Source organism: Aythya ferina, assembly GCF_964211825.1.
Source record: "Aythya ferina genome assembly, chromosome: 32".
NCBI lineage: Eukaryota > Metazoa > Chordata > Aves > Anseriformes > Anatidae > Aythya > Aythya ferina.
The window spans coordinates 962432-987631 of NC_140329.1; the positions used below are offsets into that span (position 1 = coordinate 962432).

General features: G+C 53.6%; 2 long non-coding RNA genes across 2 annotated transcripts in view; one reads left to right on the forward strand and one right to left on the reverse strand.

Moving 5' to 3' along the window:
• The window catches only part of LOC311425575, a 329601-nt gene that overhangs the window by 54982 nt on the left and 249419 nt on the right, over positions 1-25200 (forward strand). The window lies entirely within an intron of this gene.
• The window catches only part of LOC311425573, a 189831-nt gene continuing 165525 nt past the window's right edge, over positions 895-25200 (reverse strand). The window contains exon 3 of the long non-coding RNA XR_014686379.1: positions 895-939. This is a non-coding gene — a long non-coding RNA (uncharacterized lncRNA). The remainder of the gene's footprint in view (positions 940-25200) is intronic.

Below are 25200 nucleotides of genomic sequence, written 5' to 3' on the forward strand. Positions count from 1 at the left end.
AATACAGGATTTAGTGGAATAAAACTGCAGCACAGTATCACAGAATGTTAGAGGATTGAATTCCACCGGATACTACTTTTTCTCTGCTTCCTCCTCATGCATGCTATCATTTTGTTTGGAACCACATCCTAAATGTTGTGAGGCTGTTGTGGTGTAATTGCCCGAGGTAACTAGGGAAATAAAACTAACATTCACATTTTAAAGAAACTGTACAGCATTGAAGAGGCTTTCAGGGTAGGGCATAGCTGCATTACCTGAGCTTTCCCTAGACTCCCAACCTTAGATGCTATCACGCTGGGGAAGCTTGGTGTGCTAGCCCTAAGGAACAGTATGGAGCGTAGAGTGGAGTGGAGACACCACAGCTAGGCTCTGTAATCAGGTGGGGACTCTATTGTTCTTGTGTACACCAAGACTGATAAGCTGCACTTTTTGCCACCCTGAGCCAAGGACCTGTCATGTTTTGACAAATGTCGTGCCCTAGTGTACTTTTTGCTCATTATAGTATCATTATAATACCAAAACACACCTCCATCCAAAAAGCTACCCGCCTCCAAGGTGTGACCACCCCTCACTGAGCATGTGCTCTGAATTTCTCGGAGCCCATTACTTTACACGGAGACAGGAAAACTTTTCACCAATCATAACTAAGATATGCTTGACTAGAGCCACTCAAGCTCCACCTAAAAGATATAAAATAATATAAATTGGCCTGAGAGAGGGGATGTTAGGGAAGATACCACCGTCAGGGGAGATACCAACCCGAGGAAATACAACATCCTTAGGACCTCCTGACTCCTGGGATCAGTCAACGGGCTGAGCCTCTCTTCCTCCCCCCACATTGGGACACCTTTGGGTGAGATCTAAATACTTGCTTATAAATCTTTCTAGAGTCCTTGATCCTTTTAACGCGTTTATTTCTAGGCTGCGCATCAGTAACACCTGAATATTTCATGCATGCTAGCTTGCTTTTGCAGACAGTTACTATCGCTGGCAACCCAAAAGAACCTGGTTATCTGTTGCTGTAATAAACCATACTTGATTGCATTGTGATTGCTCTCATTATGTGCAACTAGGGTAAGGGTGGTTATCCGTGACCATGATAGTTCACTGTTCTGAATCCAACTGGACCCCCAGACGGTTAACACTTTATTGGTGAATGTCCGACTGGACCCCCAGATGGTTATCTGACTGGTTCAGTACCCCGAATATGACTGGGCCCATAACCGTTAATCAGCTACACCCCTTAATGCGACAGCTGTGCAGGGACAAAATTAGAAGGTTGAAAGACCAACTGTATCCCAATCTATCTATTAAAGATAATTTTTTAAAAATATAATTTTTAAAATTAATAAAATAAAATAAAAAAGGAGGATTAATGAGAATCTTCATCCTTTATTGTTTGTGGGGAAACATGGGTAAAAGCGATGAGGAAAATGCTGAGGTACTTATTGCTTCCTTTGCCTCAGTCTCCAGTAGCAAGAACAGTTGTTCCCCTGGTACTCAGGCTCTTGAACTGGTAGATAAGGACAGTGAGTGGAATGAAGCCCTCATAATCCATGAGGAAAAGTTTTGAGACCTGCTACTCCACTTAGATGTACTCAAGTCTATGGGGCCAGATGGGATCCACCCGATGGTTCTGAGGGAGCTGGCCAAAGTTCTCATCAGCAGTCCAGGCATTCAGGCAAGGTCTCAGTTGACTGGCAACTAGCCAATGTGAAGGCCATCTACAGGAAGGGCTGGAAGGAGGATCTGGGGAACTACAGGCCTGTCAGTCTAACCTCGGTGCTGGCGAAGCTCATGGAGCAGATTATCTTGAGTACCATCACACAGTGCTTCCAGGACCAGCAGGTGATCAGGCCCAGCATGGGTTTATCAAAGCCAGGTCCTGCTTGGCAAATCCGATCTCCTTCTAAGACAAGGTGATGTGCTCAGTGAAAAAGGGAAAGACTGTAGATGTGGTCTACCTGGACCTCAGTAAAGCTTTTGAAACTGTTTCCTGCAGCATTCTCCTAGAGGAACTGGCTGCTCAAGGCCAGGATGGATGTATGCTTCACTGGGTTAAAAATTGGCTGTATCTTCTTCTTCAATATCTTCATCAGTGATCTGGATGAAGGGATGGAGTGCACCCTCAGTAAGTTTGCAGACTACACCAAGTTGGATGCAAGTGTTGATCTACTCAAGCGTAGGAGGGCTCTGCAGAGGGATCTGGATAGGCTGGACCCATGGGCCAAGGCCAACTCTACGAAGTTCAACAAGGCCAAGTGCCGGGTCCTGCACTTGGAGAACATGAGCCCAATGTAATGCTGGGGGAAGGGTGGCTTGACAGCTACCCATGGGAAAAGGACCTGGGGATATGTGTGGATAGTTGGCTGAATATGAGCCAGCAGTGTTTCCAAGTTGCCAAGAAGGCCAACAGCATCCTGGCTTGTACCAGCTATACTGTGGTCAGAAGAAGTAGTGAAATGATTGTTGCTCTGTACTCGGCCCTGGTGAGGCCACATCTCGAGTACTGCGTTCAGCTCTGGGGCTCCCAGCACAAGAAGGACATGGATCTACTAGAATGAGTCCAGGGGAGGTCCACGAGGATGATCAATGGGCTGGAGCACCTCTCCCCTGAAGACAGGTTGGGGGTTTTTCAGCCTGGAGAAGAGAAGGCTCTGGGGAGACCTTAAGGTGGCTTTCTAGTCTCTTTTCCTGGGTACTCCCCGGGAAAGCTGGGGAGGGACTTGTCATCAAAGAGAGTAGTGATGGGACTAGGGTTAATGGTTTTAAATTGAAAGAGGGTAGATGCAAATTAGACATTAGAAAGAAGTTCTTTATTCAGAGGGTGGTGAGGAACAGGCTGCCCAGAGAAGCTGTGGATGCCCCATCCCTGGAGGTGCTCAAGGCCAGGTTAGATGGAGCTTTTAGCAACCTGGTCTAGTGAAAGGTGTCTCTGATCATATCAGGAGAGTTGGAATTATGTCATATTTAAGGTGCTTTCATACCCAAACTATTCTGCGATCATGTAAATATGAAACACAGCACCATACCAGCTCCTAGGAAAAACAAACAAACAAACGAACAAACAAACAAAAACTATCTTAGTCAAAACTAGGACACTATCAACCCCTCATTCCATACCATGTCTGTCATGCTCAGGTCAGTCACTTCCCAATTAATCACCATCGCTTTTCCTATCTCTTGATATGCACACAAAAATATCATGCCCTTAGTCTATTAGTGCCTATAACATTAACATTTAACAACAACAATGATAATAATAATAATTATTATTATTATAATTCCTTTTGTGTCCTAATAAACTGCCTTTATCTCAACCCGCGATCTTTCGCATTTTTGTTTCCTCTCAGTTCTCTCCTCCATCCCACTGGATGAATATCACTGGAGTGTTGAGCTTCCTGCAAGGTCAAACCGCAGCAAATCTTTTTGGTGCCTATTGTGGAGCACAAAGGTTGAGATGACAGATCAGACCACAGTTTTTTAAAAGTAAATTGTTATAAGCATTAGATCACTTTAAAAGTTGCTGATTACAATGTTGATTTTTTGATCTCAGGTCTGTTGTGCTTGTTTTCAGAATTGTTTTGTATAGCACATTACTACCTGTCTTCCATGTCATGCTGTTTATCAGTTCTGGGGGCTGGTTTAAGGTAACGCTTTTGCTTTATTGGATAACACTGACTTAGGATAAATTTATTGCCACCTCCATATCTTCATCTCTTAGAAACTATTAATAATTACACTCTTTTACACTCTTTTGTCATGTGTTGTCATGTCAGAGGTTTCAGCTTTGCCCAATTCATCCTTCAGGGTTGCTTTCAGTTTTCTACACAGAGGGGGCCACTGCCTCCCTGATGCCCGGGAGAACATAAAGTCTACATGGGAGCTTGGAAGAAGTTACCCTGGGTCCATAGCAGCCATTCTAGATCCAAAAGTTATAGGCAGGAAGTGCACTTCTGAGGTGTTGCAGAGCTGCTGGGCACATTGTGCAGGGTGCTCCTACAGACCTTGGTAACTTTCTCAAGGCTGGCTTAGGAGCTGTTTCTTTCTCAGACATGGACTAGCCAGCAGAGGTGAGACAGATACTCTAAATTCATGAAAGTCATCAGAAAGCTGCCCCTAAGAAGATGGCTGATTTCAGGAAGTCAGGAAAACATGGCCAGGAGAGATGAGACGTTTGGGGGAGGAAGGAGGAGCTTGGATAGCAGAAGATAACAACTTTGAAGAGGTAAGAATAATGATTTTGAAGAGGTTGAGGTAATGTTGATCCCACCGTAATGCTGACTTAAAGCAGTCATGTGAGGCCCTTAGCCTATTTTAATCTGTAACATTAATCCCTAAACCTAAATGCTGCTCTGCACCCTGAGAGGAATACACTACTCTAATGTTTGACCACAATATCCCTTGAAGCCAAACTTAGTCCATAGCCACTTTCCATTATGCTTACATTCTTGCTCGCCCTTATCCGTGCCCTTAACACTAGCATTAAAGTGCTCTATTTAACCCTAGTCTTCTTGCAGACCTAAACAAAACCCTATCCTGCAGAGCCTGACCATACCCTAACCAGAGACCTGACACCACTAGCAGAACACTCAACCTTTTCTTAATCTCTAACCCAGAAAGGTGAGCTCTAGTCCTTAATGCCATAAATGAACAACTAACACCCAAAGCCCCCATTCCTGTGCATTAACTTCCTCACCTTCAATCCTTCTCCTAAGCCTTAACTTTAGGCGCTTGGCCCCTTGGGGCAGGGCAGGAACCGTGAGGTTGCTGTGCAGTCACATGGCATTCAAAGATGAATGTGAAGAGCCATGGATCTGATCAACACACAAGGAGGAGATAGATGGGAATGCACTGATGAGCTCAGCTCTGCCTCAGGATCTCCTGCCCTAGCAGGAGCAATGTGACTGTGAGGTCACTTCTGTCCCTGCAGTTGATAGGGCAGCAGCAGGAAGGTGTCAAAGAAAGGGGCTGTGAGGTCACTTCTGCCTGAACTAGCTGACAGGTCACCTTTGACTTAGATCTGGGGTCTGTACTTTTTGGCTGACATATGCCAGTGGCCTTTCTAGGCCAGCAGAAGGCAACTGGTTGGCATGCTGACTGTAGCATCCCCACTGCCTACATACCCAGGAGGACCCAGACAGAAAGAATGCAAATTGCTTGCAGAAGAGATAAAGGATAATAAGAAGGGTTTTTTAAAGTATGTAAACAGTAAAAGGAAGACTGGAGATAATGTGTATCCCTTGCTGAACGAGGCGAGTTTCCTGGTAATGGGAGATGCCGAGAAGGCGGAGATACTGAATGCTTTCTTTGCTTCAGTCTTTGCTTCAAGGACTCCCCCGCGGGACTCCTCAATCCTGAAGAGAGGAGAAAGGGTCTGGGAGATGGAGGGCTCTCCCCTGGTTGATGAGAGAGTGGTTCAGGAGCGTCTGAGGGGGCTCAACACACACAAATCTATGGATCCCAGTGGGATGCATCCATGTGTGCTAAGGGAGTTGGCAGAGGTGATCGCCAAACCGCTCTCTATCATCTTTGAAAGGTCCTGGAGAACAGGAGAGGTGCCTGAAGACTGGAGGATAGCCAGTGTCACCCCAGTCTTCAAGAAGGACAAGAAGGAGGATCTGGGAAACTACAGGCCAGTCAGTCTCACCTCTGTCCCTGGAAAGGTGTTGGAACAGCTCGTTCTGGATGCCATCTCCAAGCAATTGGAATAGAAGAAGGTTATGAGGAGTAGTCAGCATGGATTCACCAAGGGGAAGTTGTGCTCGACCAACCTCGATGCCTTCTATGATGGCATCACCAGCTGGGTAGATGGGGGGAGAGCAGTGGATGTCATCTACCTTGACTTTAGCAAGGCTTTCGATACTGTCTTCCGTGACATCCTGCTAGCAAAGCTGCGAAAGTGTAGGATAGAGGAGTGGACAGGAAGGTGGGCTGAGAACTGGCTGACTGGCTGAGCTCTGTGGGGATAGGACAAGGGGCAATGGTCAAAAAATGGAACACAGGAAGTTCCACACCAACATGCGAAAGAACTTCACGGTGAGGGTGACGGAGCACTGGAACAGGCTGCCCAGGGAGGTTGTGGAGTCTCCTTCTCTGGAGATATTCAAGGCCTGTCTGGAGACCTATCTGGGCAGCCTGCTCGAAGGAACCAGCTTTGGGAGGGGGGTTGGACCCAACAATCTCTCGAGGTCCCTTCCAACCCCTACAATTCTGTGATTCTGTGAAATATCTGAGAGGAGAGTTTCAAAAGGATGGAACCAGACTCAGTTCTGTCCAGCGACAACACGAGAGGTAATGGGCAGAAACTGAAGCACAGGAAATTCCGGCTGAATGAAGGGGCACACTTCTCCCCTCTGCCCCCCCTTCCTCCCCCAATCCCCTCTGCTTCCCCTCTGCAATGTGAAAACTCAGTAGAGATAAGTATGGCAAGTTGAAACGGCCAATTAAAAGAAGCTAGGTAGATAGATTCATGAATTTACTGTGTGTAAAAAAACAGTGATTCAAGCCAGAGGTGTCCTGGCTTTGTGAAAGGTTGCCAAGCACCTGACTCTTCAGAGTTATATAATTAATTATTTCCTTAAAAGACTTTTGTGTACTTTCTGTGTCCATGTGCTATTGTCTGGGCACACAAACATACAGATAACGCCTGCAGCCCATGGGTCCCGTGGCAGAGCAGATCTCCATGTGGCAGCCTGTGGAGGAGCCCCCGCAGGAGCAGGCCCTGGGCCAGAGCTGCAGCCCATGGAGAAGAGCCCATGGAGGTGCAGGGGATCAGGGGGAAGCTGCCATCCATTGGGGACCCGCGTTGGAGCAGTTTGCTCCTGATGGATGGACCCTGTTGTACGGACCAATACTGGAGCAGTTCTTGAAGAGCTTCTGGCTGTGGGAAGCCCACTCAGGATCAGTTCAAGAAGGACAGCATCCCGTGGGAAGGAACCCATGCTGGAGTAGGGGCTGAGAGTGACCCTGAAGGAGCGGTGGAGATGAAGCATCATGGACTAACCACAGCCCCAATTCCCCTGAACTACTTGTGGGGTAGAAGTAGGAGATGGTAGATGTTGGGGGAAGGTGGTTTTAGTTTGCTTGTAGCTCCTCACTATTCTAGTCTGCTGGTGATAGCAACAAATTATATTAATCACCCTATGCTCATTTATTTTTGCCCGTGAAAATAATTGGTGACTGTGACAATACAGGGGGTTACAGTTGGACAAGATGATCTTGGAGGTCTTTTCCAACCTTAGTGACGCTATGACTCTATGATTTTGTTACACTTGGTGGCTGATCTCCTGATCTTACTAGGAGAACAAACCCTGAGCTCTTTTCATCATATTTTCTCCCCCTTTTCCTTTGAGGAGGAGGAGTTAGAGACAGGTTGTAAAGGAGTTCAGCTGCTTAGCAGAGTAAAACCACCACAGCAGGAACATGGGAAGGGTTCAGCACCAGAGCTGTGGCCATCCAAGCAGCCAGGACATGATCTGGTATCTCCCAGGGAAATCTGGCCCTGCATTGTCCCCCTGTACGAGGACATGCAGAACAGTGACCAAAGAAGCCTTAGGGCTCAGGGCAGCCCTAGCATCAGAACCTAGGAGTCCTGGCTCCCCCATTGTCCCCTGAGCCCAGCGGGACCCTCAGGAAGGGCTCTCACAGCAGCCACCAGCTCTGTCCAGAGACACAGCCCCCATCCCAGCCCAGGACTTGCAGCTTTGGACAGCTGACAGGAGGTAGAGGAGTAGAGGAGGGTGGATATCTTTTTAGTTCACTTTTTGTTTCTCACTGCTCCAGTCTGTTAGTAAGGTTAGTAAATATATTATCTTAATCTCCCTACGGAGTCTGCTTATACCATGACTGCAACAGATGAGTCATCTCCCCTTCCCTTAACTCAACCCAGCAGCCCTTTTCAACTCTATTTTCTTCATTTGTACCTTTCAGGAGCCAGTGCTGAGAAAGAGGGAGACCACAAACAGGTGAGGGAGGCACATGGAGAAGGCTTTGTGCCGTCCCTGCTCTGAGGGTATTCTCAACACAGCACTGAAAATCTGCACATAGGAAAAAAGAATGAAAACAAAACAGTCAGATGCAAAACAGATACCAACCATAAGTACCCAAATTTCCCTGAGGTAGGAATCTGAGCAGGAGAGCTTGAGGATCTGGGGGATTTCACAGAAGAACTGGTCCACAGCATTGCCTTGGCAGAGGGGCAGGGAAAATGTACTGGCCGTGTGCACGACAGCATTGAGAAAGCCACTGCCCCAGGCATCTGCTACCATCTGGGCACAAGCTCTGCTGATCAGGAGGGTCCCGTATTGCAGGGTTTTTCAGTTGGCAATGTAGCGGTCGTAGGACATGACAGTGAGAAGAAAATACTCTGCTGACATGGGAAAGGGGAAAAGAAAGACCTGTGCAGCACATCCTGCATAGGAAATGGCACTGGTGTCCCAGAGGGAATTGGCCATGGCTTTGGGGACAGTGGTGGAGATGCAGCCTAGGTCAAGGAGGGCAAGGTTGAGGAGGAAGAAGTACATGGGGGTGTGGAGGTGGTGGTCGCAGGCTATGGCGGTGAGGATGAGGCCGTTGCCCAGGAGGGCAGCCAGGTAGATGCCCAGGAAGAGCGCAAAGTACAAGAGCTGCAGCTCCCACGTGTCTGTGAATGGCAGGAGGAGGAACTCGGTGATGGAGCTGCTGTTGGACATCTGATCCTCCTGGACAAAGGGGAATAGCCAAGAAGGAAAAGACAGTGATAATTAGGAGAGACATGTCTGAGAAAAACTGCTCCACTTCTCATTGAAATGCCCCCAGTGACTTTTCCCTTTCTGAGACCTTTCTGCTGCTCTCTTGCTTGAGTTCTGGTTAATGCTAGCTGAGGGTGCCACTGGGACCAAGGGTTTCTGCTGTGGGCTCTTCAAGAACCTGCCCTGTAGCTCAAGGTAAATAAGAACCAGGAATGATCTCTGATTAAATCTACCTCTGATGTATGTGAACTTAACAGCATTACCACTCTCAACATTCCTGAGTGCAAAAAAGAATTTGTGGTTTACATTGTTCCCGCTGCCTGTGTCACACTCAGGAGCATTTTTAGATGGTAGAAACCCCTGGCATTTGTAATGTATTCCAGGTGAGACCTTGTGAACCCTGAGAGGCAAAGCGACTGTCCTTAGTGCGTTGAGGACAGCCAGCCTCTCCATCTGTCCTGGTCTCAGTCAGTATCATCTACATCTCAATACAGTTCCCAAATTGAGCTGCCCAATTATTGTGGCCTCAGGAACTCTGTTGGCAGAGATTCATCATGACTCATGCCCTGGTTCCTGTGGGCTTAGGGGGAAGCAGGGAGGTGGCAGACTATGCTGTTAGCACTGTCCTGCTGTTCCCTGCCCATGGCTCTGCTGCCTGAAGCTGTCCCTGCCTGCAGCTGGGGCTCTGTCCCCACGCCTCCTGCCTGCAGCTCACAGCCCCCATCCCACCCACTGGGTGCTCAGCTCTGCCCTGCAGACACCTCCTGGCAGCAGGGCTCTGCCCAGGGGCAGCTCGCTGGGGGCACATCCTAGAGCCCAGGTCACACAGACCCTGCTGACACTGCACGAGTGGTGGTGGAGCTTTCTAGGGGCTGAGGGGCAGGAAGGGGACTTGATGGGGGTCTTTCTAACCCTCAGTGGTATGGCTTAGAAGCGTCAGCCTCATCTTGGAAATAATGCTATCTCTTTTTATTCCCACCAAGCCAAAGAACACAGAACTGAAAGCTCAAGAGGCTCAGAAATGCTGAGACTGAAGCTGAAATCCCATGCCCTGACCCAGCTTTTGCAAAGTCCCCTGGATACATCCTGGTTGTGCTGTAGATCCGTGAGCAGGCTGCCCTAGGCAGCAGCCTCCTACCAGCAGCAGGACCCTGCCCTGCTGGGGCGGCTCCTTCCACCCGCAGCTTCTCCCCACAGCGCCCTGGGCAGCTCCCCGGCAGGCTGAGTGCTGAGCCTGGCAGGCGGCAGAGGCCCTGGCCCAGCACACAGCCCCTGGGGCACAGCAGGGACCCTGCTCTGCACCACAGCCCTGGACACCCCTGCCTGCACCCCCAGCTTCTCCTGCCTCCGGGAACTGCGGCTGCATTGCCCTCCAGCCAGAGACTTACTGGGTGCAGGGCTGGGAAGTCTTCTCCCGCAGTGAGCTCTGGGCATGCTGCCACTTCTGCCTTCCTTTAAGCACTGCGTCTCTGCAGGCAGTGCCCCCAGCCCTGCTGCACTGTGCAGAGGAGCTGCTTCTGGGCAGAGCTGTCTCTCTGCAGCGCTGCCCGCTTGCCAGGAGCTCCTCTTGGGCCCAGGAGCCCGGCCCAGCTCAGCAGCAGAGGCCCAGCCCAAGGCCTCCCTTGCTCTGCCCCCCACCAGGCTCCCTGCACATGGCCCTGGGGCTGCAGGGGAACCTGCTGGCAAACAGCCTGAAGGGATCCCTGGGCTTCCCTCCCTCCCCTGGCACACACACTTCTTGACATTTCTCCTAACACAAAAAACAATTATCTGTGACAATCACCTCTTCTCCTCCCAGTTGATGGTGTGACACCCAAGCATGGTCATGGAAGTAACTCCCTTAACTCCCTGCTTAAGGAAGGGATTCAGCAGAGTCAGATAACCCAACATCTCATGCTGGGTTTTTGTCCTGGGACTGCAATGGGACTCAGATCCCTCCCAGGTCTGCCACAAACCCACAGGACCTGGCATTCCTCTGCACTCAATTTAGTTGTGCATAACATGGGCTCCTGCAGGTGAGCTCCTTTTCTCAGCTCCAGCATCACCAATGGAGATGGAGGAAATCAGGGGGTTGCAAACACCTGGTGACATGTCAGGGGGCAGAGGTACGTGCAGGTATCTGCGAGCTCACATGGAGAAACCCTGAGGGACAGGGCAGCACCTGGGGGCATCCCCTTGGAGGCTGGTGGGGAGTGCCTTTGGCCAGCTGAAATGACAGCAAATGCACCCATTTAGGACAACTAAACCTGTCCCTCCTTGGTAGGCTCAGGGCAGCCTGTAGAGGCATCCACCTGACCCAATGGAGAACTGTGCCACAGGGAGAGCTGAGTCTCTCTCTCCCTCTTCTCCATCTAGTTTTCCCTCCATCTCCAGGGACTGTAACAGCACTTGTCTCATGGACATCCCTACATTGCCTAATGAAATTCGGGGCAGCTGCTCCATTTAAAGCCAATTCCAGGCCTGCAGTGCTACCTGAGATGCCAACGCTGCCCAGCACCACTGGAGCATGCAGCTGACACGAGCAGCACAGGACCCACAGGACAGCTCTGGCCATTCACAGCTGGTACTTAACGGGTACCCCTGAGGGCATCTCTGACAGACCTGGTGCTTATGAGCAAGTGACCGCTTCCCAGGGCTGCAGTGAGCCAACGTCTGTCCCAGAGGCAGGTAGTGCATGGATATGAGGCATGTCACACTGGGGTTTCCACTTGTGTCCTTTGGTTTGCAAACACTGCTGCTGCTTCTTACCCCCATCCCTTACTCAGTCAAGATATAGCCCAGTGATTTTTTTCCGTGTCCCTGTATCACAGGATGCCCATAGACAAAGACATTTTCAGCAGCCCATTCTCATGCCTGGAGAATGGGCACAGCTTCAACACTCAGGCCCTCAGGGCTGCACCAACACCACAAAGGCCCTCTGCTGTCAGGGCAGCACAGCCCAGGCTTGTTTCCTTCTGGCCTTGGGAACACCAGGGCTTGCCCTCCATGCAACCCCTTATTTCATCCTCCTCTGGCCATCTGGCATCCACGGCAGCTGTGATGGAAAGCCTCTTCATGCCCAGGCTCTTGGCACAAGATCTGGGACAAGTCTGAGTTTGGCACTTGTGCCACAGCTGAGGTGCTGCAGCCCAGATGTGCCCCAGTGCCCTCAGCCTGGGGCACAGGCAGGAGGAGCTGGATCCCCGCCTGCTGTCACAGGGCTGGGACATTGATGGAAGAGCTGCTGAGGTGTGGGGGGACAGGTCCCTCAGCTTGGGGTGCTGTGCTGGATGGGTGCAGATTCTTCAGAAGAGACAAGCAGGGATGATAAACAGGGAATATGTTTTCCTTTCCCTCTTGTACCACCTCTGCCTCCTGGATGGCAGACAGGGGGATGGTGCTGAGGCCTTTTCAAATCTCAGAGCCCCGTGTGATATCTGGGAAGGAAAGCCCTGGCATGCGCTGCAATTCCTCCATATAAGACCTACTACTTCTCCAGGTGAGTCACATGCAGTGAAGAGGAATTCAGGTATACTGAGGGGCTGCTGCATCCCAGGTGCCTTCACTCCCATCTTTTGAAAAAAGCCCACCCCAGGATAAGCCTCAAACCGCACCTTCCTGGGAGGGCTCCCAATAACAGAGGCATGTTAGTGCAGGGACACAGCAGGGACTTCTCCAGTACTCCACTTCCTTTATTCTGTGGGCTCTGTCACCATTTAGAGATGCTCCTGGCAGATTTGTCAGAAAATGCTGGAATATAACACGGTAGAAGGGAGGTATCATTTTCTCAGGACAAGAAGGGAAACCTGTCATTTCTATCCCAGGCTGTTCTGTCTCCTTGATACTGACCTTATAGGACTTCAAATGACACGTGCTGATTGCACAGAGGGGGCACTGCATCACCAGGATATAAGCACTGGAGCAGTGGCAGTGCCAGCACTTCCCTGCAAGGCCTGGTCCCTGCTGGGCACTGCTTGGGTGCTCCCCAGCGCTGTCCTTCTGTGGCCAGGAGTGAGGGCAGCAGCCAGCAAGCTTGCACTGGGTGACCCTCGCTGACGGGCAGAGGAGCAGGGGCACCTTGCAGAGGAGCTGTGGTTGAGGAGCCAGGGCAGGCATCCCTTGTCCTGAGCTGAGGTCCAGCAGCAAGTGAGATGGAGGGCTGCTGGAGGGTGACCATCGCCTCTGACATGAATTCCCTATTCCCAGTGCTCCTGCATCTCTCTCCCAAAGGTAAGGATGTCAGAAGCCCCTTCCCACAGGGTGGTCCAGTGGCTCTCAGGTGTTGCTGACCACTAGAGCAGGCTACCTAGAGCCGCATCCAGCCTAGCCTTTAATGCCTCCAGGGATGGAGCATCCTCAGCCTCTCTGGGCAACGTGTTCCAGTGCCTCTCCATCCTCTGAGTGTAAACGTGTGGGTGTCAAGAGCCCCTTTCCAGGTGGCCCAGGGGCTGTCAGCTGTCCAAAGCTGGAAGTCCTGGGCTGTGGGGGGAACTGGACAGAACTAGTGGCTTCTGTGAGAGCCCTTTCTGAGGGTCCCACTGGGCTCAGGGGACAATGGGGCAGCCAGGACCCCTGGTTCCTGATGATGGGTCCTGTCCTGAGCCCCAGGGCTCCTCTGGGCATGGCTCAACCTCCTCATGATGGGGACAATCCAGGGCCAGGTTTCCCTGGGAGCTGCTGCCTCTTTGGGATCTGGCTCTGGGAAGAAAGACCTCTGGTGTCCCAGAGACTGGTGTGGCCTGCAGTTCCCACAGGCCTCTCACAAATGTTCCAGAACTGCCTGAGCTGGAAATTAAGCCTTGCCCTTTACTGCTCTCCTTCAGGGGAACCAGCCCCTCCTGTGCCACCAGGCTGGTAGAGCATGTCTTTGGTGCTAAGATGCCATCCCTGGATGGCCACAATCCTGGTGCTGAATCCTTTTCACGTGCCTAATGTGGTGGTTTTACCCAGCTACGCAGGCAAACTCCACAGCAACTGCTCTTTCACTTCCCCACCTACAAGGAAAAGGGGGAGAAAATATGATGAAAAGAGCTCAAGGGTTGACGTAAAATAGGAGGTCACCTACCAAATATCGTCATGGGCACCAATTATCATCACGGGCATACAAGCAGTATGTCAGCTTCATAGTTGCTGACCACAGTCTTCATTTTGGTTTTATCTCAGTGTAGTAGTTGTGTTTGGTCTCAGCACTGTGTTGGATAGCACATTACATACTGTGTGTGTTCCCTGTTGTGCTGTTTATTCTTTGTGGGGGCTGGTTTATGGTCATTAGTTTACTCTACTGCCTAACACTGCCTTCTGTTGTGATAAAATTACTGGTCATGAGACAAATCTGGTAGTTGTACTCAGCATTGCTGTCACCTCCATACTTGAGGACCCTTCTCTCGGGAACTTTTCATAGTGGCAGGGAGTGTGGGAGAGTATGGGCAGGCTCATAGAACAGTGAGCACCTGAACAGTGAGGTCCCTGCTCGACATCTCAGGCGATACGCCACCACCTACCTGCCCCGCCTTCCCAGGTGCCCTTATGCAACAGGTTTGAGGCCCTGGAGCTTGAGAGACCAGTAGCTGAGGAAGAGATAGAAAGTCTACCCAGGAGGATGCCTAGGGCGAAGAAGTCGACCCAGCGCCTTAGGACTGCCTCCACCAAGTGTACTGGGTCTGGCTGGAATGTTAACTTTCCCGGCAGCAGCCCATACAGTGCCGTACTCTGCACTTGTAGCTGGAACAGCAGTGTTATCACACCAGTATTGTCTACTGTTGAGCAGCAGTGGCACAGCATTGGGCCTTTCTCTAACCCTCCTAGGGGGTGGGCAAAAAGTGAGGAGAGAAACATCACTAGGGCAGCTGACCTAAACCAATCAAAGGGATATTCCATACCATGTGATGTCACACTCAGCAATAAAAGGTGGAAACAGGAAGAAGAGGGGAGGGGTGGGCTCTCGTTGGGAAAACGTTGGGCCTTCTCTCGAACACCGGCTGCGTGCGTTGAGGCCTTGCTTCAAGGACATGGTCAATCATCGCTCATTTGTGGGAAGTAGAGAGTAATTTCTTTCCTCTGCACTTCCATATAGCCTTCATTTATTTTGTTTGTTTGTTTTCCTCCCTTCTTTTTATTTTTCCTTTTCCCCTCCCTTTTTCCCTTTCCCTTTTTAGTTCCCCTTAGTTAAATTGTTTAGTTCATGGTAGTCTTTATTTAATTATTTTAATTATTTCCCTTTAATTAAATTATCCTTATCTCAACACGTGAGTTGTTCTTTGCTTTACTTCTCCCCCTCCTCATCTAAAGGAGGGGGAGTGAGAGAGCGGTTGTGGGGTTTAGCTGTCCAGCACAGTAAAACCACCACACCAAGACAGAAAGCAGGGTGATTGTGGTGGGTGACTCCCTTCTCAGGGGAGCAGAGGGCCCTATTTGTCGGCCTGACCCTACCCGCAGGGAAGTCTGCTCCCTCCCTGGGGCCAGGGTCAGGGACATTGCCAAAAAGCTTCTCAACCCGGTTTTCCCCTCTGACTATTATCCTCTTTTGATAGTCCAGGCTGGCAGTGATGACATTAAAGAGAGAAGCCTGAAGACTATCAAACAGGACTTTAGGGGACTGGGATGGTTAGTGGATGGAGCAGGAGTACAGGTGGTGTTTTCGTCTATCCCTACGGTGGCAGGGAGGGGTACAGAGAGGACACGGAAAGTCCACCTGGTAAACACGTGGCTCAGAGGCTGGTGCCAACGCAGAAATCTTGGGTTTTTCGATCATGGGGCACTTTACTCGGCACCCGGCCTGATGGCCACAGATGGGTCCCTATCTCTAAGGGGAAAATGGATCCTAGGCCAGGAGCTGGCGGGGCTCATTGAGAGGGCTTTAAACTAGGTAAGAAGGGGGACGGGGCTGAAACAAGGCTTGTTAGAGCTGTGCCAGGGGTAGCAATGGCAAGGCTGGAAGAGCAGGCAATGGCCCAACTGAAGTGCATCTACACTAATGCACTTAGCATGGCTAACAAACAGGAGCTGGAAGCCATCATGTGGCAGGCAGGCTATGACTTGGTTGCCATCACGGAAATGTGGTGGGACCACTCTCATGACTGGAGTGCTGCAATGTCTGGCTACAGGCTCTTCAGACGGGACAGGCAGCGCAGAAGGGGTGGTGGTGTGGCTCTCTATATCAGAGTGTGTTTTAATGTCATAGAACCAGGATGAGGAGACTGATGAGGAATTCTATAGGCAGCTAACAGAAGTTGCGAAATCGTCAGTGCTTTTTCTCGTGCGGGACTTCAACTTCCCATATATATCCTGGAAACACAACACAGCCCAGAGAAAGCAGTCTAGGAGGTTCCTGGAGAGCGTGGAAGATAGCTTCCTGATGCAGCTGGTTAGTGAGCATACCAGGGGAGGTGCCCCGCTAGACCTTCTCTTCACAAACAGAGAAGGACTGGTGGGAGGTGTGGTGGTTGTAAACTGTCTTGGGCAGAGTGACCATGAAATGGTAGAGTTCTCCATTCTTGGAGAAGCCAGGAAGGGGACCAGTAAAACTGCTGTCTTGGACTTCTGTAGGGCTGACTTTGAGCTGTTCAGGACACTGGTTGGCAGAGTCCCTTGGGAGGTGGTTCTGAAAGGAAGAGGAGTCCAGGAAGGCTGAGCACTCTTCAGGAAGGAAATCTTAATGGCCCAGGTGCGCTCTGTCCCCTCGTGCCCAAAGACGAGCTGGAGGGGAAGAAGACTGGCCTGGCTGAACAGAGAGTTGCAGCTTGAGCTTTGGAGAAAAAAAGAGGGTTTTTAATCTTTGGAAAAGAGGGCAGGCCACTTGGGAGGAATATAAGGATGGCAGAGGAGCTGACCAAGCCACTTTCTATCATTTATCAACAGTCCTGGCTATCAGGGGAGGTCCCAGTAGACTGGAGGCTAGCAAACGTGACGCCCATTTACACGAAGGGCTGGAGGGTAGACACGGGGAACTACAGGCCTGGCAGTTTGACCTCAGTGCCAGGGAAGCTCATGGAGCAGATTATCTTGAGTGTCATCACGCGGCACTTACAGGGCAAGCAGGTGATCAGGCCCAGTCAGCATGGGTTTATGAAAGGCAGGTCCTGCTTGACGAACCTGATCTCCTTCTATGACAAAGTGAAGCACTTGGTGGATGAGAGAAAGGCTGTGGCTGTGGTCTACCTTGACTTCAGCAAGGCTTTTGACACCGTTTCCCACAGCATTCTTCTCAGGAAACTGGCTGCTCTTGGCTTGGACTGGTGCACGCTTCATTGTGTTAAAAACTGGCTGGATAGCTGGGCCCAAAGAGTTGTGGTGAATGGAGTCAAATCCAGCTGGAAGCTGGTCACTAGTGGCGTTCCCCAGGGCTTGGTGCTGGGGCCAGTCCTCTTTAATATCTTTATTGATGATCTGGATGAGGGCATCGAGTGTACCCTCAGTAAGTTTGCAGATGACACCAAGTTAGGTGCATGTGTCGATCTGCTCGAGGGTAGGAAAGCTCTGCAGGAGGATCAGGATAGGCTGCACTGATGGGCTGAGGTCAACTGCATGAAGTTCAACAAGGCCAAGTGCCGGGTCCTGCACCTGGGGTGCAATAACCCCAAGCAGAGCTTCAGGCTGGGAGATGAGTGGTTGGAAAGTTTCAAGGTGGAGAAGGACCTGGGAGTATTGGTGAATCATCGGCTGAATATGAGCCAGCAGTGTGCTCAGGTGGCCAAGAAGGCCAACAGCAGCCTGGCTTGTATAAGAAGCAGTGTGGCCAGCAGGGCTAGGGAAGTGATCGTCCCCCTATACTCGGCTCTGGTGAGGCCGCACCTCGAGTACTGTGTTCAGTTTTGGGCCCCTCGCTACAAGAAGGACATGGAGGTGCTCAAGTGAGTCCAGAGAAGGGCAACGAAGCTGGTGAGGGGTTTGGAGAAAAAGTCTTATAAGGAGCGGCTGAGGGAGCTGGGCTTGTTCAGCCTGGAGAAAAGGAGGCTCAGGGGCGACCTTATCACTCTTTATAAGTATCTTAAAGGAGGCTGTAGTGAGGTGGGGATTGGTCTATTCTCCCATGTGCCTGGTGACAAGATGAGGGGGAACAGGCTAAAGTTGCGCCAGGGGTTTTTTAGGTTGGATATTTGGAAGAACTTTACTGAGAGGGTTGTTAGGCATTGGAATGGGTTGCTCAGGGAAGCGGTGGAGTCACCATCCCTGGAGGTCTTTAAAAGACATTTAGATGTAGAGCTTAGTGATATGGTTTAGTGGAAGACTTGTTAGTGTTAGGTCAGAGGTTGGACTCGATGATCTTGAGGTCTCTTCCAACCTAGACAATTCTGTGATTCTGTGATTCTGTGATCCTTATGGGTTCCTTCCAACTTCGGATATTCAATGATTCCATGACTCTATGATAAAAGACAACAGAACATTTAAAAGAGAACAGAATAGGTTTAGCTCTCCCTGTGACACGACTCCTTTTGCTCTGCTGGCAGCCTCTGCAAGCTGCCCTGCACATAAGGAGTAGGGACAGGTTCAGTTGTCCTACATGTTGGCATCTGCTGCCTTTAGTTACGCAAAGGAATGCCTCCACCTGACTCGCAGAGGGTCAAGCACAAATTTCACCAGGTATTTCCATCCGAACAGCTCCTGCCTGTCTCCCATCTCCACTAAGGAGCTATTGTAGCTTAGTAATTCGCATTAAGGTGCCTACATGTATGTTGGGGATGCCTGAACTCGGGGTAGAGGAATCCCAGCTCCTGTTGGTCTGTGCCAGACAGGGGAGGGAGCAGAGATGCCTTCCAACCCCAGGAATAACAGCCAGCATGAGATACCTCAACTGACTCTGCTGAATTCCTTCCTCAAGTGTGGATGAAGATCAGACCCTGACCATGACTTGACGTCCAAACTGACACTGGGACAAGAAGATGTGATTGTTACACTTAATTGGTGTTCTCTAAGGAGAAATGACCCTGGTGTGAAGTGTGTGTGCCATGTGAGGAAGGGAACCCAAAGGATTCCTTCAGGCTGTTTGCCAGCAGGTTCCCCTGCAGCCCCAGGGCCATGTGCAGGGAGCCTGGTGGGGGGCAGAGCAAGGGAGGCCTTGGGCTGGGCCTCTGCTGCTGAGCTGGGCCGGGCTCCTGGGCCCAAGGGGAGCTCCTGGCAAGCGGGCAGCGCTGCAGAGAGACAGCTCTGCCCAGAAGCAGCTCCTCTGCACAGTGCAGCAGGGCTGGGGGCACTGCCCATAGCTGGCACAGGGAGGATGGAGAAGGGAGAGTTGTTAAAGAATGTGTGGAGTGTTAGAAAGCTGAGAGTATACTGGAAAAGCAATGCTTGCAACCCTTAACACGGTAAGTCGGAGTGCATTGCAATGCACTGGAGTATCCTGGATGTGCCCTAGACCTGGATTGTTCCAGAGCAGATGAGGCTGTAGACAGAGCGTGTTTATTTCTTGGAGAGAAGGACATGCTCCAGCACAGGGGTTTCCTGCCATAGGGTCATTGTCCAGGCCCCAAGGGCTCCCTTCTCGTGGGCCAGCTGAAGGCAGGAGAAGCCGGGGGTATAGACAGGGGTGTCGAGGTCTGTGGTGCAGAGCAGGGTCCCTGCTGTGCCCCAGGGGCTGTGTGCCGGGGCAGAGCCTCTGCCGCCTGCTAGGCTCAGCACTCAGCCTGGCCGGGGAGCTGCCCAGGGCGCTGCGGGGAGAAGCTGCGGGTGGAAGGAGCCCCCCTGGTAGGGCAGGGTCCTGCTGCTGGCAGGAGGCTGCTGCCTGGGGCAGCCTGCTCACAGCTCCAAAGCACAACCAGGGTGTATCCAAGGCGACTTTGCAACAGCCAGGATAAGGTAGAGGATTTCAGCTTTATTCACGGCTTTCCTGTGTCTCCTGAACTTACAATCTTCTCTACTTGCCTCAGTTGTAATAGAAATATATGCTGTTAATTCCAAGAAGTGCCTGAGACTTCATGATGACTGAGAGGTTACAAGGATCTTTTCCTTCCCCTCAGCCCCTAGAAAGCTCCACCACCTCACATGCAGTGTCAGCATGATCTGTGTAACCTGGGCTCTAGGACATGCCCCCAGTCAGCAGAGCTCAGTCGAGTTGCCCACATTGAACTTCTCAATGATTGTGGTCTCCAGAATGTCTTGGAAAATGATTCACCTTTTTCCTTCCCTCCAGACTGCATTGCCTCAAGCCCCAGAGTTTAGAAGGGGGTTTGGGAACCTTTCTCCTAAGGACAGATCTGCGTGGTGGGACCAAGAGGGTCAGAGCTTGAGCTACAGCTGATTGCCAGATCTGCAGGGAGCCATAAAGCAACAACAGCAACGCTAGGTGTAGGAGCAGAGAGAAACAGCACAGGGCTTCTGCCAGGGGAGGCAAGGCCAGGGAGAGATTGACAAGAACTCAGGAGATTCTGCTCTGCTGGAGGTTCTGCTGCAGAGGTTATGAGTCACGTCCTCAATCCTGTGAGCTAGAGGGCAGACAGACAGGTGCCAGACTACTCTGTTAGCATTGTGCTGCCATTCCCTGCCCATGGCTCTGCTGCATGCAGCTGTCCCTGCCTGCAGCTGGGTCTCTGTCCCCACGCCTCCTGCCTGCAGCTCACAGCCCCCATCCCACCACTGGGTGCTCAGCTCTGCCCTGCAGACACCTCCTGGCAGCAGGGCTCTGCCCAGGGGCAGCTCGCTGGGGGCACATCCTAGAGCCCAAGGCACACAGACCCTGCTGACACTGCACATGTGGTGGTGGAGCTTGCTATGGGATGAGGGGCAGGACAGGGACTTGCTGAGGGTCCTTGTAAACTTCCTTCTTATGGTGTATAAGTCTCAGTCTCTTCTTGGAAATAACAGCTTCTCTTTCTCTTCCCAGTGAGCTAAAAGAAGAGAAAACTGAATGGAGAGGCTCAGGAAAGATGAAAGTGAAGTTCCCTTTGAAATTCCCTTGGTGTGCTGTGGAGCTGTGAGCAGGCTGCCCCAGGCAGCAGCCTCCCACCAGCAGCAGGACCCTGCCCTGCTGGGGGGCTCCTTCCACACGCAGCTTCTCTCCACAGCGCCCTGGGCAGCTCCCTGGGCAGGCTGAGTGCTGAGCCTGGCAGGCGGCAGAGGCCCTGCCCCGCCACACAGCCCCTGGGGCACAGCAGGGACCCTGCTCTGCACCACAGCCCTGGACACCCCTGTCTACAACCCCGGCTTCTCCTGCCTCCAGGAACTGTGGCTGCATTGCCCTCCAGCCAGAGACTTACCAGGTGCAGGGCTGGGAAGTCTTCTCCCGCAGTGAGCTCTGGGCATGCTGCCACTTCTGCCTGCCTTTAAGCACTGTGTCTCTGCAGGCAGTGTCCCCAGCCCTGCTGCGCTGTGCAGAGGAGCTGCTCCTGGGCAGAGCTGTCTCTCTGCAGCGCTGCCCGCTTGCCAGGAGCTCCCCTTGGGCCCAGGAGCCCGGCCCAGCTCAGCAGCAGAGGCCCAGCCCAAGGCCTCCCTTGCTCTGCCCCCCACCAGGCTCCCTGCACATGGCCCTGGGGCTGCAGGGGAACCTGTAGGGAAACAGCCTGAAGGAATCCCTGGGCTCCCCTCTCCCACACTGGCACACACACTTCTTGACAGCAGGATCATTTCCCCTAGCACAAAGAGCAATTATCTCTAACAATCACCTCTTCTTATCCCAGTTGGTGGTGGGACACCCAGATGTGGTCACGGAAGTAACTCCTTTAACCCCCTGCTGAAGGAAGGGATTCAACAGACTCAGTTGGTTGGGATCTGCATACCCCTTACAGACAGACCCCAGTCTAGTGGCAGAGTGGACAGAATGAATCATACTCTCAAGACTCAGGCAAAGCGTGTCAAGAAACTTCAGTGCTCTGAAGACAGGTTTTACTCTGTCTTTTGCAAAAGGCCCAGCCCTAGGACAAGCCTCAAACCCCACCTTCCTGGAAGGGCTCCCAAGAGCACAGATGTGTTGAGGCAAGAACACAGCAGTGACTTCTCCAGCGCTCCACTTCCTCTATTGCGTGGCCTTTGTCACCATTTGAACATGTTCCTGGTGGATGGGCCAGGAACCGCTAGGAATGAACTGGGCAGAAGGGAGGTGACTGTTTCTCAGGACAAGAAGGGAAATCTCTCATCTCTCTCCTGAGCTGTGCTGTCTCCATGCTGCTGACGTCATAAGCCTTCTTATGACACGGGCTGATGTCACAGGGGGTGCACTGCATCACCAGGATATAAGCACTGGAGCAGCGGCAGAGCTGGCACTTCCCTGCAAGGCCTGGTCCCTGCTGGGCACTGCTTGGGTGCTCCCCAGCGCTGTCCTTCTGTGGCCAGGAGTGGGGTCAGCAGCCAGCAAGCTTGCACTGGGTGACCCTCGCTGACGGGCGGAGGAGCAGGGGAACCTTGCAGAGGAGCCGTGGTTGAGGAGCCAGGGCAGGCATCCCTTGTCCTAAGCTGAGGGCCAGCAGCGAGCGAGATGAAGGGCTGCTGGAGGGTGGCCATCGCCTCTGACATGACTTCCCTGTTCCCAGTGCTCCTACACTTCTCCCCTAAGCATAAGGGTGTCACAAGTCCCTTCCCACAGGGTGGCCCAAGGGCTGTCAGCTGTCCAAAGCTGCAGGTCCTGGGCTTGGTGGTGGTGGTGGTGCTGGACAGAGCTGGTGGCTGCTGCGAGAGCCCTGCCTGAGTGTCCCGCTGGGCTCAGGGGACAATGTGGCAGCCAGGACTCCTGGGTCCTGATGCTAGGGCTGTCCTCAGCCCTAGGGCTCCTCTGGGCATGGCTCAGCCTCCTCGTGATGAGGACAGTCCAGGGCCAGGTTTCCCTGGGAGCTGCTGCCTCTTTGGGATCTGGCTCTGGGAAGAAGTCATCCTATGTTCCAGACGCTGGTGTGGCCTGCAGCTCCCACAGGCCTCTCATGAATGTTCCAGAACTACCTGAGTTTGAAATCAAGCCTTAAACCCGGGACAAGTGCTGGGGACTGGACCAGGGCTGGGGACCAGACCAGTGTTTGTGACAGGACCGGGGTGGGAACCATGGCTTGGGACCAGGTTCGGGTACCAGGGCTGGGGACCAGGGCTGGGAACAGGACCAGGTCTGGAGACAATGGCTTGGCATTAAGGCTGGGGACCAGAGCTGGGTACCAGGGCTGGGGACCGGACCAGGCCTGGGGACCAGGTCTAGGAAACAAGGCTGGGGACCAAAACATTGCTGGGGACCAGGACTGGGGACCAGGGCTATGGACCAGGGCTGGGGACCGCACCAGGGCAGGGGACCAGGGCTGGGGAACAGACCAGGGCTGAGGCTAGGACCAGGTCTGGGGTCCATGGCTTGGGACCAGGGCTGGGGACCTGGGCTTGGTACCAGGGCTGGGGACCTTACCATGGCTAGTAACCAGGGCTGAGGACCAAAGCTGGGAACAGGGCTGGGGACCAGACCACGGCTCGGGACAAGGGCTGGGGACCAGGGCTGGGGACCAGACCAATTCTGGAGAGCAGGTCACCCCGGCCAGTGACCCGACATGACCCGGGGACCCGGGACCTGGGTCCCGACATGATGCACTGACCTGGGGCCGGGGTCCCAACCCAACCCTGGGACATGGACTGCAGACCAGACCCAACCTGGGGACGTGGTCTGGGGACGCGACATGACGCACTGACCTGGGGCCGGGGTCCCCACCCGACCCAGGGACCCGGGCCGAGGACCCGACCAGACACGGGGACCCGGGCCAGGGACACGACACAAACTGGGGACCTGGGGTCAGGGTCGGGACCCAACATTTGCTCACGGGCCGGGGACCCGACATGACCTGGTGACCCCGGGCCGGGGACACGACCTGACCAGGGGACCTGGACTGAGGACCTGACCCAACCCAGGGACCCGGGCCGGGGACACGACATGACCCGGGGACTCGGGGCCGGGTTCCTGACCCAACCCGGGGACCTGGTCCGGAGACCCGACATGATCCAGGGACGGGGTCCCGACCCAACTCGGGAACCTCCTAGGACTTGGGCCAGGGACCTGGCATGACCAAGTGAACCTGGGTCGTGGTCCAGACCCGATACAGTGACCCAGGCCAGGGACCCGTCATGACCAGGTGACCTTGGGCCGTGGTCCTGACCCAACACTGGGACCCAGGCCGAGGACTTGTCAGGTGCCTGGACCAGGTCCCTGGGTTGGGTTGGGACCCCGACCCGAGGTCACCCGGTAATGTCGTGTCCCCGGTCCCGGGTCCCCGGGTCATGTCGATGACCTGCTGACCCAGGGCCGGGGTCCCGACCCGACCCAGGGAAACCGGGCTGAGGAGCTGACAGGACCCGGTGACATGTAGCCGGGGTCCCCACCCGACGTGGGGACCCGGACTGGGGACTGGACATGACCAGGGGATCCTGGGCTGGGGTCCCGCCCCGACATGGTGTCCCTGGCCAGGGAACCGACATGACCCGTTGACCAGGGGCCGGGGTGCCGACCCGACCCGGGGACCCGGGCCGTGGAGCTGACATGACCAGGGGACTCAGGGGACACAACCCGGGGACACAACCCGATCTGGTGAGCCATGACTGGGGTGGGGACCCGACCATGGTAACCGGGCCACGGACCTGACATGACTAAGTGACTCAGGGCTGGGGTAACAACGCAACAAAGGGGACCCAGGTCGGGGACCTTATATGACCCGGTGACCCGGGGCCGGGGTCCAGACCCTACTGGGGGACATAGGCCAGGGACAAGATATGACCCGGGGATCTGTGCCTGGGGACCCGACCCGACTGGGGGACCCGGGCCAGGGACCAGACCCAACCCGGAGACCTGGACTGGGGACCAGACATGATCCTGTGACCCAGGGTCGGGTTCCAGACCCTACCAGGGGACCCGGGCCTAGGACCCGACCCGACCCAGGGACCCGGACTGGGGACTGGACATGACCAGGGGATCCTGGGCTGGGGTCCCGCCCCGACACAGTGTCCCTGGCCAGGGAACCGACATGACCCGTTGACCAGGGGCCGGGGTGCCGACCCGACCCGGGGACCCGGGCCATGGAGATGACATGACCAGGGGACTCGGGGCCGGGGTCCTGACCCGACCAGTGGACCTGGGATGGGGACCAGACTTGACCCGGTGACTCAGGGCCGGGGTCCCGAACTGCCCCGGGGACCTGGGCCAGGGACCTGGACCGCAGACTGGACCCAACCCGGGGACCCGGGCTGGGGACACGACATGACCCTAGTACCCGGGGCCGGGGTCCCAACCCAACTCGGAGACCTGGTCTGGAGACCTGACCTGACCTGGTGACCCGGGGCCGGGATCCCGACCCGACCCGCTGACCTGGGCCAGGGACCGGACCCAACCCGGGGACCCGGGCCGGGGTTAAGACATGACCCAGGGACCTGGGGCCGGGGTCCCGAGCCACCTAAGCCGGGGACCCGGGCCGGGGGGGTCACGAGCCGACCCAGGGACCCAGGCCGGGGACCGGACCTAACCCGGGGACCCGGTCCAGGGATCCGACCCGACCCAGGGACCTGGAATGGGGACCTGACCCAACTTGGGGACCTTGGACCGGGGTGGGAA